Source organism: Acomys minous (assembly GCF_964271855.1).
Source record: "Acomys minous genome assembly, chromosome: 3".
In the NCBI taxonomy this organism is placed as follows: Eukaryota; Metazoa; Chordata; class Mammalia; order Rodentia; family Muridae; genus Acomys; species Acomys minous.
In genome coordinates, this window is record NC_140485.1 from 107,457,291 (window position 1) to 107,476,651 (window position 19,361).

A 19,361-nucleotide genomic window follows, 5' to 3' on the forward strand; every position below is an offset into this window, starting at 1 on the left:
ACCTACACATACATGTTGTGGCACTGTATTACTTATGGTAAATAAATAAGCAATATAGTACAGTATTAAAGAAAAAAAATTCTCTAAGCATCTATTTTTGTGGATTTCTTAGGTGTTGAGGACACCATATCATGAGATTTACCTTCAGATAATTTTAAGTATGAAGTGCTTTATTTTTTTAAAAAAATTTAAAGGCTTATCATTAGGGACTAGTTTTTAAAATCAAATTTGTTTCTAAATACAGGTTTTTAAAAACAAAAACAAATTGTGAGTATAAGGACTACAGTTGCCCAATTATAAAACTTTGGTTATTTTCATATAATAGCTCATAAGTTCAGATATTTTGCCTTCACACTCCATCACAGATCCCTAGTGGAATTAGCTTTAGAATAACTACATAGCACATGTATTACACTGTGGACTAATATTGGGACTCAGAACTGTGCCAAATAGTCATTTTCAAGCTATGTTTATGACAGAACAGTGCTTGATCTCTTTTATGGATACATTGTGACTATGTAAATGTTTTTTTTTGGGGGGGAGGGAAGTACTTATCCCAACATTTAGAAAACTCACATCACGTTACCAGGATGTAATTTAAACCTGCCATCGATTCTGAAGGCAGAAAGACATGAGTTTTAAAATAAGCTGGGCTCTTTCAAAATGAGATTTATTTATTTTTATTTGATGTCATATGTGTTTTGCCTGTAAATATATTTGTGTATCAAATGCAAGTAGTGTCTTGGAGACCACAAGAGGGTGACAAAACCTTTGGACTGGAGTTTCAGCCAGTTGCCAAGTACAACAAAAGCGCTGGGAATGCAGTGCTGGTCCTCTGCAAGCGCAGCAAGAGCTCTGTACTGTGGAGTCATCTCTTCAGCCCTCTCTTAACTTTTAAAATCAAAGTTATACATTTTTACTGGTGAATACACACATGTGCACGGGGTACGTGTGTCAGGCAGATTACAGTTTATGGGAGTTGTTTTTCTCCTTCTACCATTCAGGTCCTGGAAATCAAGCTCAGCCCACTAGCTTTGGCAGTGAGCATCTTCCCCCTTTGAGTCATCTCACAGGCCAAGGTTTGGATTTTCCTTTTTCACCTCATGCATCTGACATAACTTTGTTGAGTTCCAGTCTGTTATCTGCAAATAGAGACATTACTTCATGCATACTCTGTAGATACTAAAGTGAAGTTTTTACCCGCTTATATTTTAATGTGTTACAGTCTTTCTGTAAGTGAGGCCACTTACAGAAACAGTAGCTGGGGAAGTGGTATCTGAGACCTGGAGTTTCTGCAAGCCAGATGCAGGATAATGGAGCTGAGAAGACTTGCAATGCTGGTGAGGGATGCTAGACATCAAAGGCCCTTGGTACTTCTAGAAGAGGCCACCTCCTCCAGAAGCAAAGAGGCGTCTCCTTAATTTTCTTAACATCTTCTTCTCTTCCCTACAACTTTTAAAGGGCATAACAACAGCTTAATAGTAAGAACTTTATTTTCCTTAGACTGACAGTCTAAAAGGGAAGCTTGATAGACATTGATTTCTGCTTTTCATTACACACACACACACACACACACACACACACACACACACACACACACACTGCTCTGCACAGCGTGAGACTCCAATGTGGTAAAAGAATTCGCGAATAAACGGGAACACTCAGCTTCCAGGTGCAAACAGAAGTACTTTCTCCAAACATCCCTTCTTAGATAAAGTGCACCTCCTGTCACCAGGACCCCAAGCCCTGGAAAGGCACACCAATCCAAGAGAGGGATAACAGCACCCAGACAGACAGCAGGAGAGGCGCGACCTTCCCGCAGTTTTCCCCAGCAAATTCTTAACCGAATCCAGAGGGAGCTGACTGACTCAGGTTCTCTGTAAACGTGCATACTGAGAGCTTTTCCCTTAGGAAGCTGGGAAGAGCCACTGTTGCACTTGTCCCCTGGGGCTCCGCGGTGGCCGGTGCTGCTAGCAGGGCAGGTCCTGCCGAGCGGAGCCCTGCTCCCGGGGGCGGGACCGAGCCGCTCCCTCCGCCCCGCTCATTGCCGCCACCGCCTCAACCTAGCGCCCAGACGCCACCGGGTCCCACAGCAGAGGCGGCGGCAAGCTCCAGCCGCGTCGCAGCTCGGTGCCGCAGAGACGCCGGCAGGAGGCACCGCGAGAGACCTGGCCCAGCGCCGCCCGCATCTCCTGCGCACAGCTGGTACGTACGGGGTAGACTGCGAGCGGGGTGTAGCTAGAGAGGGAGGATGGAGGGAAAGGACTCGGGAGTCTGGGAGACTGAGCGGGCGAAAATGTAAGTGCAACTTTGCCGTTTTTCTGTCTGAACACCCGGCGGGGGGATTCAGAGCAGATTCAGTCCTTCTACCTGAACCAGGTGCGCCTGGTAGGTCTGCTCATTGGCTTTTGCCTGCTTTGGTGCTGTAAATGGAATCTCTGTTTGTAACTTGCTGAGCCTTTCTCTGGTCGCGCCATCAACGCCACGTCGTTTTCCTTCGGCCTCGTTTTCCTAGCGCCTGGCTGGCTCAAAGGGCCACCAGAGCCTTAGAGGTCTGAGTTCCAACCCGCCCTAAGCGTCCAGAGCTGTGACATTAGCCAAGTCACCTCACCTTACCGGTTTCCTCCCATTCCTTGATAAACTATGCCTGTGAGGTAACCAATGACCACCACCTGGTCGCCCTGGAGCTATTTCAGACTCTCCCTGCTGCTAGGACTCTAGCTGATTAAGGAGGAGGGACTCAAGTGTCAGGTGGTCCCTGAGAGGCAGAAGGAACCCCAGTCCCAGTCAAGGCTGGTCCTGGCTGCTGGTACTACAGCCTTTTGGGAGTTTCTTGAAGGTGCCTTCTGGGAAGGGTGACCCAGTCTTATGGACGTCTCAGATCCCACAACTCAATTTCCTTCTTAAGCGCAGCTGAGGAGATAGTGGCATTCCGTCTGAGAGATGCTATCAGAGTGCATTCCTGAATCAGGAAAGCGCCCTGAGGAGCAGGTGCTGGACCCAAGGGTAGCAGTTAAAGCAAACAGTGGAGTTAGCAGCTGGACTCTGCCGGACCAGCAGGTGGATAGGATGCTGATGGCTCCACTTAGACACATGATCAGTCAGGAAAGGCAAACCAAAATGAAACACTCTCATCGGTGGTTGCGTACTGAAAAAATATTGGGTTAGAACTACTCTTGAGGGTTGTTTTCTCTCTGTATACCATAACCTTAAACAAAAAAATCTGTCTATCCGCTTCACAGGATATCTCTACCTCCTCCTTACTGATGTTTTTTTTTTTTAATTCCTTAAATTTAATACTCAGAAAGCTCAGAGTTTGCCTTACTAAATGAAAACTGGTGACCACAACTCTGTGACGCCAAATATTGCACCTCCAAAACACTGCGTCTTGTGACCGCCAGACACTGATCACTCTGTCCGTCAACTGACACTGTCTCGAGGGAGTTTATTTTCCAAAAGAAGCATTTGACAAGCCCAACTGATTTAATTTTAAACGAAAGTCTAATTTTGGGGAGAGAAAGGCTCACAGAATAGTTTTAGTAATTCATTAAGTTTTTTTCTATGACTTCACCAAAGTATCACAGGTGAGGGTGGGGAGGGTGGGATGGGGCAGGGCGGGGCGGGGCGAGCGGATTACTCAATCTAGAATATTTTAGGAAGTGCCAAATTCCGTTCTTGTTAAAGAATTTCCCCGTCCTCTTTAGTCAAAGTGAGCATATGTTTAAGTTAATGATGGGTCCACTTATTTTTCTAACAGCCTTACAATTATTTAAATTCCTATGCCGTTTACATTACAGATTTAAAAAGTAAAATCATTGAGCTATAGACTACAAATTTATACATCATAAATTTTACCCTCTTTAAAGGGTAAGGATTTTTTCTTTGCTTTGTTGTTGTTGTTGTTGTTTTTCGAGACTGAGTTTCTCTGTGTATCCTTGGCTTTCCTGGACTCACTGTGTAGACCAGGCTGGCCTTGAACTCAAAGCAATCCTCTTGCCTCTGCCTCCCAAGTGCTAGGGTTAAACCTGGTGGCAAAGGATTTTTAGAAAGCCATCTATCAATGATTTTTAGAACTTCCACCAAGATGCATAGTAATTATTATATCCGGTTTTAATCTTCAACAGCTTGTAAGGTCCACTGTGCCTATTTGTAGCCTTCTATTCCCTTCCAGGAAATTCTGCGCCTACTTTTCAGGCTTATTTTTTTTTTAAACTATGTGTTTGGTTTCTGGCTTCGTTCACCATATGATTTTGCTGTGAAGCTGCATAGTAGTATGCATCTCTGTTTTATTCCTTTTTCACTGCTGAGTAATTTTCCATTGTGAGAACATACAGTATCTTGTCCATTTTTCAGTTGATGTGCATTTGGACATTTTAGTTTTAATTATATAGCCATATGTTATTTGAGAAGATTATAAATCCATATAACGTGGTTGGATTGAGTCCAACTCCCTTTTACTTCACCTCCAATTTTCTTTCCTTCCATCCATTATTCCCTCCCAATTTGATGTTTTCTTTCTTTCTTTCTTTTTCAAACTCACTGAGCCCACTTAATGCTGCCTGCATATGCATGGCTGTGAGACCATACAGTGAAGCATGGGTAGCCTTCAGGGCACATATCTCTTTAAAAAACCGATTCCTTTCTCCCATCATCAGTTGCCAATACCTTTACAGCTAGGGGTAAGACTTCGTGACCAGCTCCCCATTCATGCTGGGGCATTAAGGTTTGATCTTGTAAAGGTCTTGTGCCTGTAGTCACAGGCACTATAAGATTATGTGCAACTATTTTGTTATATCCAGAAAATACTGCTTCAATATAGGCACTGCTGGCTCTGGCTCTTACAGTATTTCCAATCCTCTTTAGTGATTTATCTCTGATCCTTGAGAGGAGAGGGTGTGATACATATGTCTTTCTAAGTGCTGAGAACTCAAAGTCTCTTATTCTCCACCTGTGGATTAGTTGTGGGAGTTAATCACCTCCTACAGCAAAATGGAGCTTCTACGAGGAGGGTTGAGAGACGCACTTGTCTATGGGTCATAAGCCTTTAAGTGTTGGTCTAATACTATATCCTTTCAGAACAATAACAGTAGCAGGTTCTCTTCTGGGGCCTATGACCTACTCAGCATCAAGTTCTTGGTCCCGTATATGGTAGCAGGAATGCTTTTAACAACATATTTATTTATAGTGTGTGTGTGTGTGTGTGTCCAAGTGTGCCACAACATGATTAGGAAGGTTGGAGGACAACCTGGGGAAGTTAATTCATTTCTTCTACCTTTGGGTCCAAGGACCAAACTCCCATGTTCAGGCTTGGAGACAAATGCTTTTTATCCACTGAGCCAATCTTCCTGGCTCTGCATTATTGTCAATTTGGTTTATTATGAACCTCAATGCTAAGAACATTCACGTGTATAAGTCTTTGTGAGCTCATATTTTAATTTCTTTTTGGTAGATGTTAAACCATGACATTTCTTGGTTTATATCTCTCTTTTATGGAACTCATTCATTTAACAGCATGAGTTTCAGTAAAAGTTTTATATGTACAAAAATGTAGAAAGTTCTAGGGGATCAAATGTGTGTGTGTGTGTGTGTGTGTGTGTGTGTGTGTGTGTGTGTGTGTGTATCTGGTGTGTGAGTGAATGAGAGATAAATAGATGATAAATGATTGATGGATAGATAGACAGACAGACAAGTTAAAGTTCAAGTATATCAAACTACTCTGAAAAAAAAAAGGTTACATTTTCCACTAATATTTCTTGTTCAAAGATTTATTTTAGGCAAATGAAAGCGAACCAGGAGGCTTAATCAAGACTGAATTTGTATTTAAAACGAGAAAGAAATCTATTTGAAATTTGTACTTTCAGATGTTGATAACACTCAGTTTTGTGTGCCTTGACACTAAATTTGGTTGCTTTCCATTCTTTTAGTGCAAGAGTTTCTGCTAAGGGAAAAATAAGATTCCTTTCTGAATATCAAAATAGTCAATGGGATCTACAATAAAAGAAGCCTCTGGCTGGGTGGTGGTGGTGCACACTTTTAATCCCAGCACTTGGGAGGCAGAGGCAGGTGGATCTCTGTGAGTTCAAGGCAAGCCTCATCTACAAAGTGAGTCCAGGATAGCCAAGGCTACACAGAGAAACCCTGTCTGGAAAAACAAAAAACAAGCAAACAAACAAACACCACCACCACCCACCACCACCAACAAAATGCCTCCAAGCCTCCTTAACTGAAACATCATGCAAATGGTAACTAATCCTCTCCTGGTGCAGGTGGGAAAATCTAAGGCTCCTAGACTCAGTAATTAAATCTACAAAAATCACATATTAAGAATAAACTCAAGATTGAAGCCTTCCTTTTAAAACCTTCCCTACTGGTACATGTTTTTCTAAATCCTGTTCATCTCCCACAGTACCATATACTTTGTATATAGCTGTTCTGTGTCATTGTGAGTTACTGATATTTCACAAGGAAAGTTCTAGGCCACACTCCTGTGTATACCTGCAAAACCAAAAGGGGTTATTATTTTTCTTCTTTCTAGAAGTAGAACTGATTTTGAGAAATGAAACAGAGTTTCTACTTTTTACTCAAATGAGAGAAGCATTTTTTTCCCCCCAGCTCTCTGTGCATCTGCCCAGGTAGGGCTACTGCTGTGGACATTATAGAAAATGAGGATTTGTGCCCCTTGGTCACTCAGAGTCTTAATATGACAGTGTCTAGGAGATGGGTTTTTGGTTTTGCTTTGTTTTGTGTGTGTGTGTGTGTGTGTGTGTGTGTGTGTGTGTGTGTGTGTGTGTGTATTGTTTTTGGTTTTATTTATTTATTTTTTTGTCTTTTGGGGGAGAAGAAGGTTATGAGATGTTGAGATAAGACTGAAGTGGATTGAGATTTGTGTCTGTTCCTGAACAGGAAACAGCAATCTCATCTAGAATCCTGGATTAATTAGAAACAGGAATTTTTGGGCAGGAAAGAGGGCCAAGGGAAGAGAGATGCTTCAAACAGTGTGGAGTCAGGACATGGTTGACACTTATGTGCTGGATGGGCAGGTAGAAAATCCTCCTAGGACCCTCCCCATCCACTCCCACTTCCTTAGAAGTCCTAACATTTGCTCTGCTCATGAAAGCAAGCATCATTTCTGTGAGGGGGATCATTTGGAGAATGACGTAAAAGGAGAAACCGAGGCCCAGAGTCTATTTCTGACAGCCTTAGAAATAAAAGCACAGAAGAAAAGGAGTCCCACACCCGTCCTCTGCATGCCTGTAACCTAACCATCACACAGTTGCTTATTTCTGTATTAATTTTTATGCACCGAGCTTACATACCTCAAGGAGAAAAGAGAAAAGAGAGAAAGGAGAAAAGGAGAAAAGTCTTTCTCAACTTCTCTGTCTCTCTCTCTCTCTGTTTCCATGTACACACATGTGTAAATAGGAACAGTTTACAGCTCAACCATCTACATTACTAAACCCTATCTTGAAACCTTCCCAAAAACTAGTTATTACTTTATTATTTTTTAAAATGAAAATAAGCACTTTTATTGTGGAGCCTCTGGAGCAAAGTGTAATACTAAACTCAAAATGATGAAATAAGACCCCTTTGCCTGCCTTTCCCAAAAGGTCTTTCAAATCTAATAAAACAGCCACATTAGAGACATGATGAATTTTTGTTACAATCTGAAGGTTTGTAAGGCGTCTATCAAACCCAAAGAAGAAGTTACAAAAGGCGAAACCGCGTTGCCTCTCAGTTCCTCTGTCCTTGAAGGAGGATGTCTGTCACCATTCTGTGTGATGAGGGACAGAAGAAGAACTGTGCACAGGAGTGACAAGTTAGACAGAAAATAAAAACCAACTCATTTGAGCCTTTTCACACATCCTGGGGAGCAGGAAGTTATAGAGGTTTTCCACTCTTACAAGTCATAGGTAGGTACAGACTGTGTGGCACTTTAAAGCAGATATTTCTGACAACTAAGTCATTCAAATGAAGAAGGCTAGATAATATTCTGATGCCGGAAATACCGGAGCCTGAAAATGAAAATGGCCAGCCTGGGGACAGCTGAGTTAGGTAAGGACAGAACGCATCTCAGGTTCTTGGTGTGCGATTGCAAGCCGGCACAGTTTGTAGGTGTGGCAATTTGACAATGCTCGATGAGCATCCTGGGTTACGTCTCCTTCATTGTTTTCATCCTTCTCGGAACCTCAGAATGTGGCCTTATACGAAAATAGGAGCCTATCTTAGGTGCAAAAGATAAATCAGAGACGAGATATATGAGGCCTTTGTATAGACGCTCAGGAGATAAGCATTTAGTTGGTATTGATATGTAGGAGAGAGTGTATGCTGAGATCCCCTCTGGTAAGAATGCACAGAAATAGAAGGTTAGAATGTGCCCTGGGAAGCCCAGGAAAAGCTGAGAAGAGACTTGTTAGAGCAACAAGTGCGGGCAGAGCTTTAGGATGTCTATGGAGCCACAGGTCATAGTTGTAAGAGTAACAGCAGGAGAGAGGTTAAAACAGCTTTTGATTTGACAAGAAGAACAGTAAGATGAACGGCTTTGTGATTGTGAGGAGGAGCGCAGAGGAGGCAAGGAGACAGCTATGTCACAGTGTTGAGGTGACGGTGGAGAAAGTTGGTGTCTTGAGCTGCATAGTCAGATTCATTTTCACTCAGTGTTTGAAGAACCCATTTGTGGGAGAGGCTGTGAGTCTAGGAAAGATAAGTCTTGGGACCGTTTTTCCAAAGGAGAGCACTTATAATAAGGGCAAAAGTGGGAGTCGCAAACAGACTGTGTGCTCCTTGACCTGTAAAGGATGCTTGAGAGAGACTGGCTATTATACATTGTCCATGGAAATGGCCGTGTTAAGGAAAGGGAAACTACTCTTTGCCCAGGCCTCAGACTACATACGTTCAAGCGCCTCCTTTATTTTTCAGCTTATGGAGCTGGTATTTTGGCTGCATCTTCTAGCTGAATAAATGAAGAGTATTTGTTCAGTTCGTTATTCACACACGAGTGTGTATAATGTGTGTGTGGGTATTATGTACACTCACCCATTCGTGTGCAGGTAGAGAACAGAGGTTGATGGAAATGCCTGCCTTTATTATTTTCCTTTCTGTCCTTTGAGGCAGCGTCTCTTGCTGTCCTTGGAGATTGCCATTTCTGCTAGGTTAGCTGGCCAGGGAGCCACTGGGATAGGTCTATCTCTGGCCTGTGTAGAGGGATTGCAGATTCACACAGCTCCATGATTTCACGGGAGTGTTGGAGACCTAAACGTGGGTCTTATAATTCTTGCTCAGCATTTTACCCACTGAGGCATCTCCTTAGCCCTTCTCCAATCCTTTAAAGAAAGCACCAGAGGCTGTTTGGTGCATAAATCTAAATCCTTGGTTCCCTGGAAATGGAACTGAATCGAAAGGGACAGCTCATCAATCATACTGGACATTTAAAAAGTCTAGCTGTGGTACACACTCAGCTGGCATTCGTAGTGGCAGTTATAAAGATGGCCACAGAGAAAGTAGAGTGATAATGATGGCGGTGCATCTGCTGTAGCCTTCCGGGTCACTCTCCCACAGCACTGCTGTAGACCAGTTATCTCCGGGTCCAGTACGGTAGTAAACAATAGGGAAATTAGACATGTCTTTACTGGTTAGAGGGTGAGCCTTGCTTGGCTTTCGTTCCTTTGCATTGGGAAGAATGGGAAAAGGTTTCAAAGAAAGCGAGGAACAGTTTCCCCACACAGTAGACCCCGGGCAGCTCTCTAAAATAGGGTATGTGTAAAGGATGTTAAGCATCTAATAAATCCTAGCAGAACTTGTTTGACCTTTATAAGCCATTGTTTGGGGTTCTGGTTTGATTTAAAGACCCCTGATTTTGAAAGTAGAAATTATTATTATTATTTTTAAAGCGCTTGCTTTCACTTTCCCTTTAAAGCTGTGGACTGACACTTTTCCTTAAGTCTAAGACATTTCTTTTCCACCCTTCTTTGAGATAACCCTTCATGTCTGTTGTGAATGGAGATGTTTGAATCATTAGCCATGCTTTAAGTATTATAACAATTTTCTATAATTGGGAATCTATTTCAAGTTAACACAAAGGGACAAGGGGTGTTTTTGAGGTTTATGAAATATTAATACTCAGCTTTTTAGTCACAGCTTGATGCAGAATTTAAATTATTTTGAAAGAAACCAGCTTCTTTCTACCTCTTGATTTTTACTTCAGTATCAAGCTTTACTAAAAAAAAAAAAAAAAAAAAAAAAAAAGAAGCTACCATCCATTCTATAACTGTTTTCTAATTTAAAGAGAAAAAAAATGTATGTCTCCCTAGGGCTTTAGTACCTGTCTCTTGCTTGATCAGCTTGTACCACAAGCCCATCTTTGAAGCAAGTGCAGTGATGGAGGAAAACAGCCCAAGCTTTCTGGGCAGGTGTGAGTCATGCCACAGCTGAACAAATAGCTGTGATTAGGGACTTGTGAAACTTTGATTAATCTGGCCGTGGTCTCAGGCTCATGCTTGGAAATGAGTGAATCTGGCAGAGTGTGAGTAGAGAAAGAAGACTCCTTAACGGAAATTTTGAACAAGGAAAATCCTTAATGACATCTTCTAACCTGAGGATGGATGGGTTAAAATGAAGTCAGAGGTGCAAAGGAAGGTCTGGTCATTTTATGTGTGAAAACCATGAATATTATTAGCATGTAGGTTTCTAGTGATACTTATTTGGACTGAATAACAGTAACTTTTAATATCTTGATGTTTTGCTGTATTATTGGCCTTTTAGATTGCAAAGTAAGCTTTATAGAAATATTGTTCAGTATAATCCTCTTTAATTATCATTAATATATTTTATTATATATATTCTGCATTCAAATAATAATTTAAAGAGAAACAATAACTGTGAAAGAGAATATTTCTCCTTTAAATAATTATGTGTCTGTGGCTAACACTTGAGAAAATATGGACAAAAATTTTGGAGATAATAACTCAATAAGCTGCAAATTAAAAAGTTTGCTATGTGGCCACCTCTGCTTTTAATTAGTCATGTGATAGCAGACAAATCTCTTATTTTTCGAGACCAGTTTTTTTTTCAACATGATTATACCACTAAGAAGAAATTGAGTTTAATTGCTCATCATAAAATCAGCACAAAAAAACTGCTGGTAAGGGTTGTAAAATCAAAACAAAACAAAACAAAAAACCTTAATTGAGGTAAAAGCCTAACTAAACTTAAACAAACAAATGCCCAGTTAAAATCATCCTCTTAGTTGCAGGCATTTCTGTGTGTTTATTAGTGATATATGTGAATATGAGACTCTGCCTTCTTTATAGGGTGTTAAGAATCCTGTGTCCTCACAGCAGGTGATCAAAGCTAATAAACCTAACTGTCCATCTAGGAAAGAAAAAGAAAGTGATGAGACACTTCAGAGACTTCAAAGAAGAGAAAGATAAACTTGAAGGTTAAGCAAAGAACTGCACAGAAGATGTAGTAACTGAGTGGTCCTTTAAGCACTCAAGGAAATTCCATGGGGAAACAAAACAAAACAAAACAAAACAACAAAAAAAAACCCAAAACAACAACAACAACAATAACTACAACAAAAATAACCTTGAGTTAGAAGGTAGCAGGAACAAAAGTACAATGCAGAAAAAAAAAATAAGGGAAAGCTGTGAATATTCAGGATCCTGAGAAGGTTAAGAGTAGAAGTGGAGATGAAGCTGTTGTGGAGGGTTTTAAATACCAGAATGAAGACTGGGGCTAAATTTGTGGCTAATGTTAATGAATATTGTGTGTTTGTGAACCTGAATCCATTTTAGCTGGTTGTTTATATGTGAACAAATCTATGAGTGATATATGTGTGTGTGTGTGTGTGTGTGTGTGTGTATTGCTAATAAAAAGTGGTATTAATTAATATTAGCCACAAATTTAAACACAAAATTTCAGTCATGTATATGTATATATGTTCAAATGTACATACTATGTATGTGTACATATAAACTTACATATGTATCAGCCTGAAAATTTTGTGCTAATTATGTGGCTATTGTGAATATATAGTCTCTCTATATATATATATATTCAGTCTGATATATGTATATATATATTTTTTTTTCTATATATATTCTCTACATATGTATATATAGCTTTTTTATACACATAGAGATACAAAAATATGTGTATATATGTACATATATTATATATATATCAGACTGAATATAGTCTACATATCATATGTATTCATACATATAAATCAGAATGAATATATATCAGATTAAATATATACGTGTATGTGTGTTAGAAAGTACATTTTATAATTGTAATATTTATATCCATATGTGATGGAAAGAAAATGATCATTGGCAGAATCTGTAAAATAATAGAGGATTCTGATCTATTGCCAAATAGGTAGAGATTAGTGATATCAAGTGGCCGTCCAACAAAGGTAGTGCAGAAAGAATGAGCTTGAGCTAGCTCTGGCTTCAGAACTCAGCTCTACTACCTATTTGTCCTATTTTCCAGGCATTTCTCACTTTTGCTCCTTCAGTGTGTTCACATTATAGAGATAACAGCATTTGTTTGTCATCACTTCCCCTGGCATCTACTTCATCTCCACTGCTGTGACTGTAATGTTATTGTAAAGGTCTGTTTTATGCTCATAAGGGTTTAGACTGGGTCTAGGAGGCACATGCGGATTGAGGACTAATGGTGGAGAATGAAAAATATTTACCTCAAAAATTTAAAAAGATATTGTAAAGTTTAACCTGCAACCCCAAAACAAAGGTATGTCTAAGGTACAACACAATCTGTATTTAAACATGGTGACTGTGGATTAGCTCCAAGGGGGGGGGGGAGGAGGAGGTGAGGAGGAGGAGGAAGGGTGACTGTGTGTCTGTGTGTCCGTGTCTGTGAAACTGAAGAAATCCCAAGCTTAACACAATCTAGGAGTGGGTTCCAAAGACAAAGGCTTCTTTTTTTTTTTTTCCATTAAAGGCCACAGAAATGTAGAGGAATAACTAAATCTGGTGGCAAGATTATTTTCTTTGAAATTTCATATCCATCTTAAAATGTATATAATGTATATCCATTTTGCACTCTAACCTATAAACATATCTATGTTATTTTGAAGTGCACCTATTTTAAGCTATATGGTACCATGCACAATTGTGTAGATACTTACCATTCATCATTCGCCTCTGATTCCACACACCAGTGATCTGGCAACTGCTTCTAACAACCCTGGTTCCTGAGTTGAAGACACAGAGACTTCGTAGGGTGTGTAACTCCTCAACTCAATAGATTCATAATTATCTCCATGTGTGCCAACTCAGGCAGGCTAGGAATTAAGCTTTCCAGTCCTCAAGAGTTTGATCAAGTTAGATAACCACGCTGCTCCTGGCTTAAAAGTGCTTGAGAGTTGTGCAAGCACGGGCATGGATGGCCCTAGGATTCTGCAGCAATAAATACACCTGTGGAATAAGGCTGATGTGTAGCTCTAGCTCCTGGGGTGGTGGAGAGAAAGAACGGCCATGTGATATTGTGAACGAGGGCTGGATGCATGGGCTTTTTGTGCATTATTTTCTCATGGTCCTATTTAATTTCCTAGCTAGTACTTTGAAAGAGGCAGATGTTGAGTAAATGCAGACTTGGAAGCTTTTTTTTTTTTTTTTTTAAAGATTTTACAGTTGGAATAACTTGGCTTCAATCCAGACACATAAACCAAACAAGGTGATGCAAGTCAGTAATCAGAAACTCAAGGTCCTGCTTGGCCATGTAACAAGTTCAAGCCAGCCTGGGCTGTATGAGATCCCATCTCAAAACAAAAACCAAGCAAAACCCAATTGCTGATCGGAAGTTATTGTTCTGAGATGGGATCCAGATCAATGTCAGTGATTAATCAGCTCCTGGATATATGGCTCCCTTGGGTAGTGCATTATTATGATTATTGTTAGTATAGTAAGAGAGACACAAGCTGGGCATTCCGGTCAGTGGTGGAATGCTTGTGCTACTTGCCAAAGAGCTGGGTTGGTACTGCAAGGAAAAAGAAGAAAAGAACAGAAAACACAGGTGACCAGGTTATAAGGACTATGTCAATCAAGGGGTATCTGATGTGTTAGTGTAACGGCAGTCATTATAGCTTAGGAGGCCACATAGGAGATAGAAAAAGCCAAAGGCACCAACAGGCACCCAGCATTTGTGTATTTATACAATTTCCCTCAGAAGTACTGTGTCCTCTAATCAACAATACATTATACCATGGTCACCTCCTTAATTCTAAGGACTAGGTCCAGCCTCAGCAAGACCAAGTTGGGCGTGGTCTGAGCTGTTGAAGAGCAAAAGGTTATTGGGAAGGTAAACAGCTTCAGAACAATGTGACTAAAGTCACCATAGCAACCTTAATCAAGTATGAGCGTGATCACCTATCTTTACGGGTAATCTTGAAATTAGGGCCACTTACTCTGAGGAGGCTGACATTATTGCCAGATCTTAGAAGATAACCAGTCACTTCTCAGGTAAAGAGGAGTATGTTCTGGGAAAAATGCAAGAAATATGAAGTGCAAGGTGTGTTTGAGGAACTGTGATTCACTCAGCATAATGGAAGTGTGCTGTAGGGGCTTGAAGCTGAACAGGAAGTAGATCCAGAAGTGTCTTGTGTGCCTGGCCTTTACTGCAGGCTTCGAGTTGGAGGGGGATTGAATTTCATTTGTACTGTGATGCCGTGGCTGCCGGCCCATGCTTCTCTCAATGAATTGCTCTTTCTCTACTGAATTAAGGGGAGAATGAGGACAGGTCCGAACACGTGGCTGGATGGAGAAAGTTCTCAGGTTTACTCATAATGTGTTGCCTTCAAAGTGTAGGTCAGATCTGGAAAAATGTGACGAATTTAGGTTTGTTGAGTTGTAGTGTGTGCAACTATGGTGACTTTGGGACAGAACATCTGAACGTGGGTTTAACTATACATAAATTTTTTTTTTTAAATTACATAGATGTTGCTAGGTCAAACTAGAGTTCTGCACTACAGTATTTTGCAAAATTAAAATTTCTCTCATCTTTGTCTCTTGCTCTCTTTCTCCTTCCTTTCTTCCCTCTCCTTCCTTTCTTCTTTCTTCCTGAGAATCTTACTATGTAGCCATAACTGGTCTCATACAATGTGTCTTCCGCAGCCTCCCAAATACTGGAATCACAATGGTGTGTCATCATACCAAATTCCAAATATGTCAGGCATAGTTTTCCATGGACATTGGCATTTAGTTCTTGTTTCCAGACTTTTCTGTGAGCAGAAGGTAGGCGAGAACTTTGGAAGGTGTGCTTTTAGTGTGACTTAAATAAAGATTGGCTCATTTATTATTTACTTTAGTACTTAGGCTTTTGTTGTGCATTTTGCTTCAGTTGCTTTAGTTTTTCTGACAGATTCCGTAAGTCTCCAAGGAGCGAGTTTAAATCAAGGCCTCCTTCACGCTGGAAACTAACTCTGCCCTGATTTTTATTTAGCAACATCGGACAGCTTCCTGAGAAGTGTGTGTGTGTGTGTGTGTGTGTGTGTGTGTGTGTGTGTGTGTGATGTAACTAGTTATAGAACCAGGTGCCACTAACATCCCATGAACCTGGCCCACTTGAGAGCCACTGAGCTGTGAGTGCTCTTAGGAGCAGCTGGGGCAAAAGCAGCACTGTTGCCTAGCAGTCCCTTTGGAGCCATCATAAGGGACTGTTGCTGGGCAACCAGGGGCCTCTTAGTGCCACATCATCCTCCATGGAGTTTTAAAGCAGTGGAGGGTCCTCTCTTGACAAGGTCTGAACCTCCCTCAGAGGCATGGGGCTGTTATCAGTAAGTGTCTGACCTTATCATAAAGGATGGTAACTTATGTACTACGGGCACACATGCCTTTTATGGAATTGTTTCTAAGTTGAATTAAATATAAGTTTGGGGACGGGTATGTAGCAATGGCGTAGGAAATTCACACACACACAAACTTGTGGCTTTTCTGTCCTTCAGGCTTGATTGTAAGAAGCCTCCTGGGCTAGCGGGATGTAGCTTTTCATTGTGCTGCATGGAATAGCTAATGTTCCTTGTTATTACTATTTAGCCAGGCAAATATTTACATTTGAGAAAAGCTAGCAAGCTAATTCTAATCCGGTCAAGAGGCCCTAGAGAGTCAAGTACTTGATTCATCATAATTTGCTCCTAGGATTTGACATACACTGTTGAGTTTTCTTTCTATATAGAAAGGTCAGAAATTGTCTTATTTTATTTTTAATGTTTATATAGCACATACGGTATCCTTTAAGAGTTGAAAAAAATGTTGAAACTCACCAGATCTCTGAAGAGGGCTGCTGTGTCTCTGTTGAGCCATCTCTTTGAAGATTCAGGCAAATGTCCCACAGATCAAGATTCAGTATGGATAGGGTGTGATAATTCCCAGGCTCCATCAGGAGTGGAGTCCTCATTCTCCGTTTGAACTGTTTTATTTTTCCGTAAGTTCTTAAACATTTAAAAAATGCGTTCTAAGCCTTGCATACAGAGATCTGTTTCACACATATTCATTTACAGTGATTTGCGTAAGACCATACCATTACAGCATCACCAAGGTACTTCATGCCATTAGTCACAGGCAAGTGAACATCTCTGTAGGGTGCTCAACACGGTTTCTATCCTATGTACATTTACATTTGGCAGGAATGGTCATCTGTCTTAAATACATGTTGATGAAATGACACATAGGGGATAGTTATGGCTTGAAATTTTTCCATGTGACTTAAAATAATATGTTATTTAAACTTTAAAAAGGTATTTGTCTATTTTAAATTAATTTTTAAGGTAGCACAAAGCAAAGGATTTTTATGGCATCATATATATGTGCATATGTTATGAAGCATATATATCATACATATGTACATATATACTTTGTTCTAATTCATTTCCTTCCCACGCAGCTCCCAACCTCTTACTCCCTCCTGCAGATTCTCCTGCTCTCTCCAAATACTCCATCTCTGCTTTCATGTCACATTAATTAGTTTATCTCCTCTAATCTCCCTTAAGATATTTTTTTTTGATGGATGGTGGTGTTGCACATCTTTAATCCCAGCACTTGGGAGGCAGAGGCAGGCAGATCTCTGAGTTCATGTCCAGTCTGGTCTAGAGAGTGAGTTCTAGGTGAGCAGGGCTACACAGAGAAAATCTGTCTCAAAAAAAAAAATTAAACAAACAAAAGGAGAGATATCTTTGTCCTCTCTTATAGTCTATTTTTTACTTTCATAACACAATATATACAAGTATGTGTATATATATATATTTGGATAGCAAAGAAAATGTGATATTTTGATTTCTGAGTACAGCTTATTTCTAATTCCATCCATTTTCTTGCAAATGTAAAGATTTCAGTTTTCTTTATGGCTAGACAAAAACTATTGTGTATAAGCAACACATTTTCTTTATATATTCATTGTTTATAGACAAATATGCTGATTCTAAAAACTATATACAAGGTACTTGACTCTTAAAGGCATTTTATCCACGGTAGTTTGGTCTGTTCCAGAAAACGTAGTATCTTGGCCAAAAATAGTATGGCTTTAAAGTCAGAAAAATCAATCTTCAAAACCCATGCATTTAATCATTATTTCCTGCCACAAACACTAGTTGTTGTATGAGAGCACCCAAGTGAGTATTTACAATGAATTTGACTTTTAAAAAGTACAGGAAAGCAAAGGCCACATGATCACTTGGGGAACTAAGTTGCTTGGTTTATGATTTTACTCTCCTCAGTAAGAATTCCTTTGATCAAGTTTCTTTGTCTTCACAGAGCTCTCTGCATAGGAGAGTAGACTCAGAAGGCATCTAGCACTCTTCTTCTTCTTCTTCTTCTTCTTCTTCTTCTTCTTCTTCTTCTTTTTCTTCTTCTTCTTCTTCTTCTTTTTCTATATAATAGAAAAGTATATTTTCTTTGGCGCAAGATGTGAATGAAGGATAAATGGTTAGAAAATAATTAGTGCGAATAAATAAGATTTTAAATAGTTTTTGGAGTCCATCCTTCAAAAATACTTTAGGACTTTAAAGAGTATAAAGATAATCATTTATTTTCAAGAGAAAAATCATAAATGTGAAAAGATAATAAAGGCACAATATTATGTCTCATGGTGTCCAGTTTTAGATTGGACAAAGCTAAGCTTAAATCCTGGCTTTGGGATTTGTTATCTGTGTGACCTGGAGGATAGATACACCATATCAAGCTTCGAAAAACACTCATTCTGAGAGATTATGATGACTAAATGGAATAAAGTGTAAGTTGTTCACCATGGTTCATGATACAAAATGTAGAAGCAACTCACATCACTAATATATAAACAAAACATAGTATATAGATTCTGGTATCATCCAGCCTTTAAAAAGTAAGGGAATTTGGACATGTGCTGCCGCATGGGTAAACCTGGGAGATGTCATGCTAAGTCACAAAATAACAGGTTTGTAAGAAAAATATAGTGTAAAGCAGAAAAGTGAAGATAATTACTGGAGGGCAGGGAGGTTGGGGAGTGGGATGGAGATGGTTGAATAATGGGCATAGAAGATAACATTTCAGAGAAATTGTACAACTATATGATAGGTATAATACTCAACTCTTTGCCTAAGTTGATGGAGATGGTAATTTTATGTGTATTATTCTACAGTAAAGAATAGAATTGCTATTAAATTAACTAGTCTGTTAGTATTAACTAGCTAGTTAGTATTAATCGACTAGTCTGGTAAAAAAATCAATTATCCCATGGGTATATTTATCTTTCCCCATTTGGTTTGTGATTCCCAGTGCCTTGTTTAAGGATTAATTTATATAAAGCAGTAGAGGTTTCAAGGCAAGAGGACACTACATTTATTTCATCCAGTGTCATCAGCTAGACACTCATAAAAAATTTACCTGAACTCCAGCAGAATAGAATGTTCATGCAAGGTCATAGATTAGAGGACAGAGAAAAGTGCGTTAATGACCTTTCTTTGTGAGCTTTTAGGCCAAACAAAAAGTGTCTTTGAGGTGAGGCCATTATATTGAGTATATAGAAACTGAGCTGGTATTTTTCATTTGGAAGCTAAATAAATGCCATGTTGTAAATATATCTTTAGATAATCTGTAATTAAATGATTGAGATAAGGTATATATTTATTTAAAAGATAACTTTATCTCTCTGGGTATGTGTATGTGGTGTGTGTGTGTGTGTGTGTGTGTGTGTGTGTGTGTACATTGTGTAGATGCCTGTAGAGGCCAAAAAAACAAAAAAAAGATAGCAGATCCCCTGGAACTGAAGTTTCAGGCAGTTGTGATGGGGGTCCTGGGAACTGAATCCTAGTCCTTTGTGAGAACAACAAGTTCTCTTAATGGCTGAGCCAGCTTTCCAGCTATATC

General features: G+C 39.8%; 1 protein-coding gene across 5 annotated transcripts in view; it reads left to right on the top strand.

Annotated features, from left to right (window-relative positions):
* Window positions 1-1,985: 1,985 nt before the first annotated feature.
* PKIB (cAMP-dependent protein kinase inhibitor beta) overlaps window positions 1,986-19,361 on the top strand; it is a 99,101-nt gene continuing 81,725 nt past the window's right edge. For 2 of the 5 annotated variants that reach the window (XR_014778274.1, XM_084777251.1), the window contains exon 1: window positions 15,694-15,799. The gene's annotated coding sequence lies outside the window, so the exon portion shown is untranslated. The other 3 variants (XM_084777254.1, XM_084777252.1, XM_084777253.1) reach the window with 3 other exon arrangements.